Here is a 10,335-nt window from a genome sequence, read left to right as displayed (position 1 = left end):
TAAGTATAATTTAAAGTTACCTAGATTTATAGCTTAGGCGGGATATAAAAAAACTTATACTAGGTATAATAACCCTAAACTAGTTTTTTTAATTATTAAAAAAAAAGTACTTATGGCAAGACTTAGCTATAAAATATAATAATAATAATAATAATAATAATAATAACTATTTATACTCTAGTAACCAAGGCCCTAAATATTTTAATAATTTTTAAAACTATTTAAAAACCCCTTAAACGCCATGTTAGCATTTTATTAATAACTATTTTAGTTAATTTTTATACATATTTTACTAATTCCGTGCACCGCAGCAAAACCAAAACTAGTAATAATAATAAATTAATAACTACCAAGATTTTTAAGCGCCTGGTTTATAAATTATACCTAACACCTTTATAATAAATAATACTAATAATTTAGGCCGTGGAGGTTATAAATAACAAGGTTAGGGTAAATATAACTAGTATTATTTTTAAAATTAAAATAATTATTAAGAAACTTGTGTATATACTATAAATAATAAGTTAATTACTTAAAAAACCCCTAGCCACGTAAAGTAAATAATTAACTACTTAGTATTTTATAATAATCCTACCTAAGTATTAATATAAATAGTTTTTACCTTTTATATAATACCTATACCTTATACTACTATTTTTATACCTTATACTATGCTTATAATATATACTATGCCTAATTTAAGCGCTATATATACTATACCTACTAATATAATATATACTATGCCTAATAAGCTAAATTTTAGCTATAGCAAGCTAAATATTAATAACATGAACTATAAAAATAAAAATTATATAAACTACTTAAAGGCAGGCTATATATTTACCCAGGAACTCTTTAAAGCTAAAAAAACTATATATAATATAAATATTAATATATAAAAAAAATAAAATTTAGTTTTATGCTTGTATTATAAAAGTGTTTTTTTCTTTAAAAACGCGCTATACATGCATGTATAAAAAGTATATAAGGCTATAACTTAAAAAATAAATTTAATATTAATATTAGCTTTATATATTACTTTTATAATTACTCTACCAAGCGCAACTATTATTAAATTTAATAAAAATTATATAAAAAATACTTTTATACTTTGCACCTATAGCAGCACGGTAGCATTAGTAAGCCTAAATATAATAAAATATTATAAAAAGGTGGTTTTAAATATAGAATGTTCCTAGTTAATAAAAAATAAAGCTTTTTTATAAAGCATACCTAATATAATAATTACTAAAACCAAGCATAAAATTATAATAAAAAAAGTAGATTTAAATACTTCTTTTAATTTTTATACTATATTTAATATATACTTTTTAAATCTTACTATATATAAAAACTTGTTTGCAAAGATTCCTATTATAATATTTTTAGTTAAAAATACTGGTATAAATCTCTTACTAGGCATAAAGACCCTTGTTAAAAAAATATTATTATATTTAATAGCTAATTTATAGCTATAATAAGCTTATGTAAAAATCTTACTATTTTTATTATATATAAAAAAAGTATAGGTACAGGATAATTTACTAGCACCCCTATTTACGCACTTTAAATAGTAATATTACTTTTATACTTTTAAAGCCACGTGCCTATTATTATAAAAATAAAATTATTAAAAAACACGGATTTCTTGTTTAAACCGGCCCGGTTTGCTAAAAAAAATATAAATATTAATAAAAAATATTTAAGTATCTCTACCCACCTAGTAAATAACTTCTTTTTTTTATACTAGCTTTTAATAAATTTACGCACCTAGTAAAAATAGCATGTTATACACGCTTAAAAATAGTTAGTATTAGTCCCTATATAAATACCTTTTAAATATTTAATAAATTCTTTAAATTAGCGCGTAAAAATATATATATTTTTTTAAAGACAGCTTACCAGGCAGGCCTAAAAAAAAATAAATAATTTTTATTTTTTTTAACTAAAAAATATATTATTTATTCCTACAAGCGGCTTGCATAGTAAAAAAAAAATTAAACTATTTTTATTAAAAATATATTAAGCATGCGTATATTTAAGCCTATAAAATAGCTTTAAAATAGGAAAAGCATAAATTAAAAAAAAAAAGGATAACTAACCTTGTTCCAGGCAAACGGGTAATAAAAAAAAAATATGGTAAAAAATAAAAGTAAGTTAAAAAATTTAAATAATAAAAATATAAAAACTAAAAAATAAATAAATCTTATAAACTTACTAAATAAGCACAACATGCTTTTAGGCAATATAGCTATGTTAATTAATAGTATAATAATTTATTATTAAAACAAGGGTATTTTTTCTTGTTTTTAAAATCTAGTAAATTACTTTAATATTTAAATTATTTTTAATAATTTAAATATTGGCATAGTGTGCATCCCTTTAAAATAGTTTATAAAAATTTTAATAAAAAATAAATAGTAAAAATAATTACCGCGCCCTAGAATTTATAAGGTAAACCTAAAAAATAAAAAAATAATAAATAAAATATTTAATTTATTATATAAGTAAGAAAAAATAATAAAGGCCCTGGGTTATACCCTAACCAGGTTTTTAGTTTTTATAGTATATTATATAATTATTAACCTTAAAATATTACAGGAAAAGTAAAAAGGTTGTGTTATTATAAACCTTTAGGCTATTAATAAAAAATTTAAGCTAAATATATACCCTATTTTAATATAATTTAATATACTAAAGCTTGTACGTGATTATTAGTTTATTATAGTTATTAATATTTACAAGTTTTTTTATTAATAGTTAATAAAGCTTGTATACTAAGACCACTTAGTAATAATTACTTATTATAGCCAGAAAGTATTTTAGGTTATTATTATAGGCTATATTAATTTTATGCTATATATTTAATAGTAAATAAACTTATTTTTATACAAATATTAAGAATTTATAAAAATATATATTAATAATATAATTATTACTTTGCGTATACTAGATAAGTATTTATAGTATTTAAAGCTAGTTTTTTAATATTTATAAAACATAAATATTAAGCTAGAGCCCACCAAGGCCTTTATAAAATTTTTATTAATTTATTTTTTTAAATAGCATGTTAACGCCCTAGGACTTATAACTTTAGTAAAAAAATTAAAGGCTATTCTTGCTTTAAAGTTTTTATAAATATTAAAATAGCTAAAGCATTATATTAAACTAACAAGCTAGTTTTACTTATTAATTAAAAAATACATAATTTATATTAAACCTTTATAAGCTAAAAAAACTGCCTTATTTAAAAGCGCCCCCTTAAAGGGCCAGGCTTATTAAAAGTATACTAAAAGTATGCTAGTAATAAAGCCTTTAAAAACTAAGCTAGCTATCTTTTAAAATATATAAAATTAATTTAAATAACCTTAATTTTTATAATATTTTAACCCCTTTATAATATTATATATTAACCTAAATATATTTTACCACGGGCATAATATACTAGTTTACTATTTACTTAATATTTATAATTATAAAAATATTTTTTTACCTTTACCTTATATATATATATGCCTAGTAATATTCTTAAACCGCGTGTTAACTAAGGTAAAGTAATTTTATTAGTTTACTAAACTTAAAGTTTTATGCCTAGTTTAAATATTATATAAAATTAGGTATATAATAAAGGCTGCTTTACATATTATTATATATATTAATTATACTATAATAATTAGCATATTTAAATAAACCTTTTTTAATTTAGTTACCCTAAAAAATTATAATCTACGCCTTGTTAAGGCAAGTTATTATATATAATAATTTAAAAACATGTATATTTTTTATAAACCTAGCCAGGATAATATTATACTAAACGCCCTTTTATAGCTCCCGCGGAAAAAAGGCTTGCCTAATAAGTAAATATTAAATTTAAATATACTTTATATTATTTTTTTAATTTAGCTATTTAAAAAGTTTAAAAAGCATGTTTACTAATAGTATAAAAATAATCCTTAAGCCTTTATAATTTTAATGTTAGTAAAAAATAATAAGGACCATGTTCTTTTTTATAATATATAAAATAACCTGCTTTTTATAATAAAAAATAATATATTTAAAAACCTGGATAACAAGCTAGTTATATAAAAAAAGCCATGGTTATATTTACTAAAATCCATGTCTGTAAATATTTTAAAAATAATTTATAATAATTATAATTATTAAGGTATTAAGCTATACTAAAAGGCTATAAAGGGCGTGGTATTATATAAAAAATAAAAGTTATTAAGGTAGTATATTATAAAATACCTATTATACTTAAAAAATAAAGTTTAATATTACTAGCCCTATAATTTACTAGTGCTAATTATTTTAGTACTAGTTTTTTTTAATATAATTATTATAAACTTTATAATAATTTTTCTTAAATATTACTATGCTCCGGACAGCAAGCCTAAATTTTTTATAAATAATATAAACCTAAATATAGCCTTAATTCTAATAAATAAATTTATAAAACACGTGGGAATATTACCAGGCAAGATAATATTTATAGTATATAAATAAAAATATATATTAACTAGCTACTTATAAAGTACGAACTAGGGTATTTTATGCATTTTTATTTTTAATAAAAATAAGAAGTTTCTTAGCAAATTTTAAAAGGGTATATTAAATAAACTAAAAACTTTATAATATTACTTAATAGCAAGCTATTTATAAACTAATAGTTAATTTAAAAAAATAATATAGTAAGTTAAAATTATATTAAGGTATAGTATTATATAAGGCCTGCCATGGCTCTTGCTATTACCCTTAATTATATTTACTATAAATTTTTTACTAAGCAGTTTAATTAAGCAAACTTTTTATAAATTATTATTTAGTATAAAGTTATACTTTTTTTAAAGTTTACTATAAAATATATTTAAGCAAGACTTTTTAGCTTATTTTAATATTAAAAAGGTAATAAAGTTTACTTTGGTATATATAAAAAGTATGTATAATAAAAAGTATAATTCTTTATTTTTTAAAGTAAATAACCAGGTGTACCTAAAATTATATAAAGGTTATTAATTACTTATTTTAAATAAAATTTTATTAAAGTTTTTAAAATAACTTGCCAGCCCATTTACCATAATTAAATATATAAAATAATAAGTATATTATTTTAGTAATTTACCCTTAATATAAAAAATCCACCTAGTAATTTTAATAGCTTAGCTTAAGCTAGCACTAAGTAATATTAATTTATAGTATTAAAAATACCCTAAGCCGCTAGTTATAATTAATAAGAAATTTTTAAATATAAAAAATATATATAAAGTAAAAAAGTTATTAAATAAATAAATTTATTAGTATGGCAGGCAAAGAACGCCTTTCCTAGAATATTTTATTTATTAAAAAGAATACTTTATAAATAATAATTAATGGGTAAGGCGCGATAATCTTAAGTATAATAAGTTATTATTAAAGTTTAATAAAAACTATTTATTTAAGGCCACTGGGGATAAGTAAAAAGAAGTTATATGTTTATTATACTTATTTTATTATATTTATTTTATTTAGTTATTAGCGCTTTATTTTATATTTCCTTTATTTTTATATTACTACACCACTTTTTTTATATTTTTTATTTACCTCTTTTTTTTTCTTTTTTTTTATAACATGTCTTTCCTAAACCTTTATTTTACATAATAAAAAAAAACACCTTATTATTCTTAAAAAAAACGCTCGCGGGCTGCTTAAAAACTATTTTTATAAAACTTATTTTTAGGCCTTTGCTATAATTAATAATTAACATAGGATTTAATACACCTTTTAAGTATATAATAAATTTTAAAATTTTTAGTATAACCTTTAATAGCATAAACTATAAAAAACCTAGCAGGAAAAAAAAAAGCAAGAATACCTTATTATTTATAAAGCTTATTAAGCAAAGGCGCGAATAAAGCAAGGCAAAGTATAATATTAATAAAAAATATAAAGTTTTTTTATTTTACTTTTTTTATAATAATTTTTATAGTATTAATATTATTATAGCTAATTTATTAAACTTTACCTTGCCTGCTAGTTTATTAATAATACTTATTTAATAAATTATTAAAGCCCTAGGTATTAAAGTTAGCCGTGTACGCCTAAATTTAAAATTATACTTAATAAATAAGCTTAAAAAAGGCTTTTAGGCCCATGGTAATATTAATACCACCCTTAAATAATAAAATAAGCCCTTTTTTATAACCTATATTGCAAGGGTTTAAGTAATATAATAATAAATAAAAATAAGATTATTTTATATAGTAACTGCGTGAGCAAGCTAAGCTAATTATAATTATTATATTAGCTAGTAAAAAATTATAAATTATACCTTATTAAAAAGGTGGAGAAGTTCTTAAACAAGATAATTAATTTTTATACTAATATATATAAATAAAAGCTTAAATATTTATTTCCCTACCTTTTTAATAAACACAAAAATTTACTACCTAAAAATTATAAAAAATTTATTTTTAAAAACTAGTACGGGAAGTAGGTTAATAAATAAAATATAATTAATTATAGCTTGGAGCTTAATAATAAATATAAAAAAGTATTTTATATTTTTAACTAGCAAGAAATTATAGTTTACAAGGGCAAAATAAACTAGCATGTTAAGTATATTTTTTTAAAAAGCTTATAAACTAAAAAAAACAAGCTACTATGTGTGGTAAAAATCCTTAAAAAATTAAGTAGTTATAAAACATTATTATCCCTAGCCTTAATAAATAAATTAAGATACTAAAAGTAAAAGCGGCTAAAAAAAGCCTAGAGAAAAAAAAAACAGGCTTGCTTTAAAAAAAATAAAGTTATTAATAATAAATTACACGAGATATTTGCTCTTTTTAAAAGTAATAAAAATAAGAATAAAAATAAGTAACTAAATAACCAGAAACTCCCCCTAATTATTAGCTATTATTTAATAAATATAAAAACCTTTTTATAGTAGGTAAAAAATAAATAAATTAACTAGGTTAATTATAGCGTAAGAATTACGCAGTTTACTATTAAATATTTTTATATAATAATCCCTATTAATAACCTACCTAAGTAATTTAAAAACTAGCCTATAAAACTATAGGGACTCCATAAACACCTAAAGTTTAAATTATAATAAAAGTATAATTTAAAATACCCTTGGGGCAAGCCTTTTAAGTACCTAATTTATAAAGTACCTAAATTTATAAATAAAAACTAGCTATTTAGTAAGAAGGGGTAGTATATACTAGCTTAAATAAAGCTTTACTTTTTTAAAAATAATAACATGCTTAATAAACTAATTTAAGACTAGGGTTTACTAAGTAAAATAAAGATTATTTTAAAAAAGCAAGGCTTTACTTAAACTATTTATTTTACTTTATATTTTTTTTATTTTTACATATAATTTTTATATTTTTTACTATCTTTTATTTTCTTGCTATTTATGTTTTTCTTCACGCTTAGGCTTTGTTATTCTTTACTTAAATATTTTAGTGTTAGTCTAGTAATCTTAAACTCCCATGCTTTATGCCCTTGCCTTGTTATTTTACCCTTATAATTATTTTTTATTAACGCGCTTAATGCTTTAAAGCTCGTGTTTTATATTATTTAATAATAATGCTTTAAGGCGCCTAGCTGCCTATAAATTTAGTACTTTATTTAATTATAATATTTATTTTTATTTCCCTGGCTTTTATAGCTATTACTTACACTTTGTGTTTTATATTAACTTTATAATTAATAAAAATATTAATAACTCATGTTCCGGGCACTATAACCGCTTTATAAAATAGCTATATTCTGCCATTCTTTACCGCTACGCAGAGCCTACTTAGTTAGCCACAAATATCCTAGATAGGAGAATCAACAACTTTCTGACTCAATACACTGCGCGTACGCTACATTTCCTGGACTAATACCAGCCTTTTTTTTAAACTTTAAAGTTAAAATATTAAATAGCTTACCTTTCCCACACTTTAAAATTTAATTTTATTTATAACCTTAATATAAAAACTATACACCTAGCATAGTTTATAAAAAAAAAAGAAACTACCCCTTTTTACATAATTATATTAATTCCCGCTAAATTAAAATATAAATTAAAGTGTTTTATATTTAACTATTAAAAAGTTTTTATATTTATGCGGATAATATAAAATTATAAAAGGTTTTTTATACCTTTAATTACCCTTACTTTTAGTTAAAATATTAAAAAAAGCTTTAAGTTAATTATAATCACGTTCTTGCTTAAGATCTATATTTATATTTATAACTTTTAACTAATTTACTATATAAAACTTAACTAATATAATACTACTAGTTTCTTTTTTTTTAAAAAAAATGCTAACTTTAACTCCTTTATACCTTTTTTATTAAAGCTTATTTTAAAATAATATTTTTTACCTAGTCCTAACATAGTACAGCAAGCATCTTATTAAATAATAAAATATTAAAAAAAACTTATTATAAAGCTAACTCTAGCTAACTAATTTTTTTAAGCCTTATTATTTATAGTAAAACCTGTTGTGGTTAATCCCACGCCACAGTTGCTTACTTAAAGCTTAGTTACCTACATGTAGTTAGTTGGCCTTAGAGCCATTTTTAAATAATTATTAATATTTTTTTTAGTTATTATAATATTTCTTTAGGTGTTACCTAACACTGCTATAATAATGGTAGTATGTTTTTAATTATAATTTAAGGTAAAATTTCTTTTTAAAACTTTAAAAATTTTAAAGTATTAGTAACCCTTTAAGCCCTGTAGTATTTGCCTTTTAGCAAGCCTTTATTATAGTATTAAACTTTTATAATTTTTTATCTAACTCCTAAACTTTTTAAAATTTTTTATATATATATTAAGTCCCTAAGTTTAAACCTGCTACCTTATAATATTTTACCTTTTATATTTTACCTTAACCCCTGCTAACCGGGTGGCCTAATAGCCTAATAAAAAGAATTATAATATTATAAACTCTTGGGAGTTTTTTTTACTTGCTAAATTTAGGCAAGAATATTATTAAACTTTACCTTTTAATTATTATTGTATAATTATACCTTTTGTTATTATACTATTTATTTTAAAATTAACTATATACTTTTAATCCTTGGAACTTCTTGCCCCGCTTATAATAATATTTTTTTTTTAATAACTTGTACAAGACTGCCATAAATATATATAACTTTTATTATTATTTTTAATATAAATATACTAGTAAGATCTTGCTAAAGCATTTAACTTATATAAAGTTTATTTTTTTATCTTGCCTAAATAAAAAGCTAACTACTATTAAAACACCTAAATACATAGTTATAAAGGAATTTTTAAATAACTAAATCCACTAATTTTAAGGCCTAATAACAGCTTATAAATAACTATAATTTATAATAGTAATTAACTTTTATTTAGATTTTACTTTTTTTTTTAAAAAGGAGAACGGTGTGCCTATAATATTTAAGTATAATAAGTTAAAACTTCCCATACCTTTATACCCTATATTTACTATATTTATGTTTTTTATTTTTATAATAAAACTAATAGTAGTTAGGGTAAAATTAAATATTATATTTTTAGGTACAGGCATGAATATTATATTTTTCTTACCTAATATTTTTTAAATACCTAGTTTTAAGAAATTATTAAAAAAAGACTATTTTTTTTAATTATTTTATTATTAACTAACTCCTTAAATTTGCTGTAGTCCTTTTAAAACTATAAAAAAATAAAATATTTACTAAAAATAATAAGACACGTTTTTTATGCTTAAAATCTAGATTTTTTAATAATATAGTAGGAAATAAAGTAAGTCCAGCTAGCAGTAATATAAAAGGCCCTGGTTTTACTAGATTTTTTTAGTAGTAATTAATAATATTAGTTATATTAATAGCACAGGCGGTAATAAATACTAATTTTAATAAACTTATAAATAGTAAGCAGTAAAAAATAAATACTAAATTTTTTTATTAAAAAGTGGCTAATATTAAATTTTTTTATTTAAATATATTACTTAATTAGGGTTTTAATATAAAAGTAAAGCAAGATAACAAGCCTTATTTTTATAATATATATATATTTATAACTTAAATTTATAATACCTTGGAGACTAGGAATATTTTTAAAATATATTAAAACTTAAAAATATATTTATAAAAAAAAGCTGCATGGTGGTATAATTTAAAGCTTAATTAGGTTTAATAAAAAGGTTTAACTATGTTTAATAATATTAAAAACTAGTATAAATAACTTAAAAAAAGGTTTAAGCTACTAGCTAGTAAAGCAAGATTTAGGTTAAATAATTTATATTATACTATAATAAATATTTAGGCTAGGCGTTTTTTTATTACTTATATATTTAATATAATAGCGTTAGTAAAGTAATACAA

This window comes from Aspergillus mulundensis (genome assembly GCF_003369625.1).
Source record: "Aspergillus mulundensis strain DSM 5745 chromosome Unknown scaffold_20, whole genome shotgun sequence".
NCBI classification, from domain to species: Eukaryota; Fungi; Ascomycota; class Eurotiomycetes; order Eurotiales; family Aspergillaceae; genus Aspergillus; species Aspergillus mulundensis.
The sequence above is the reverse complement of the archived record's forward strand: the minus strand, read 5'-3'. Positions refer to the sequence as shown.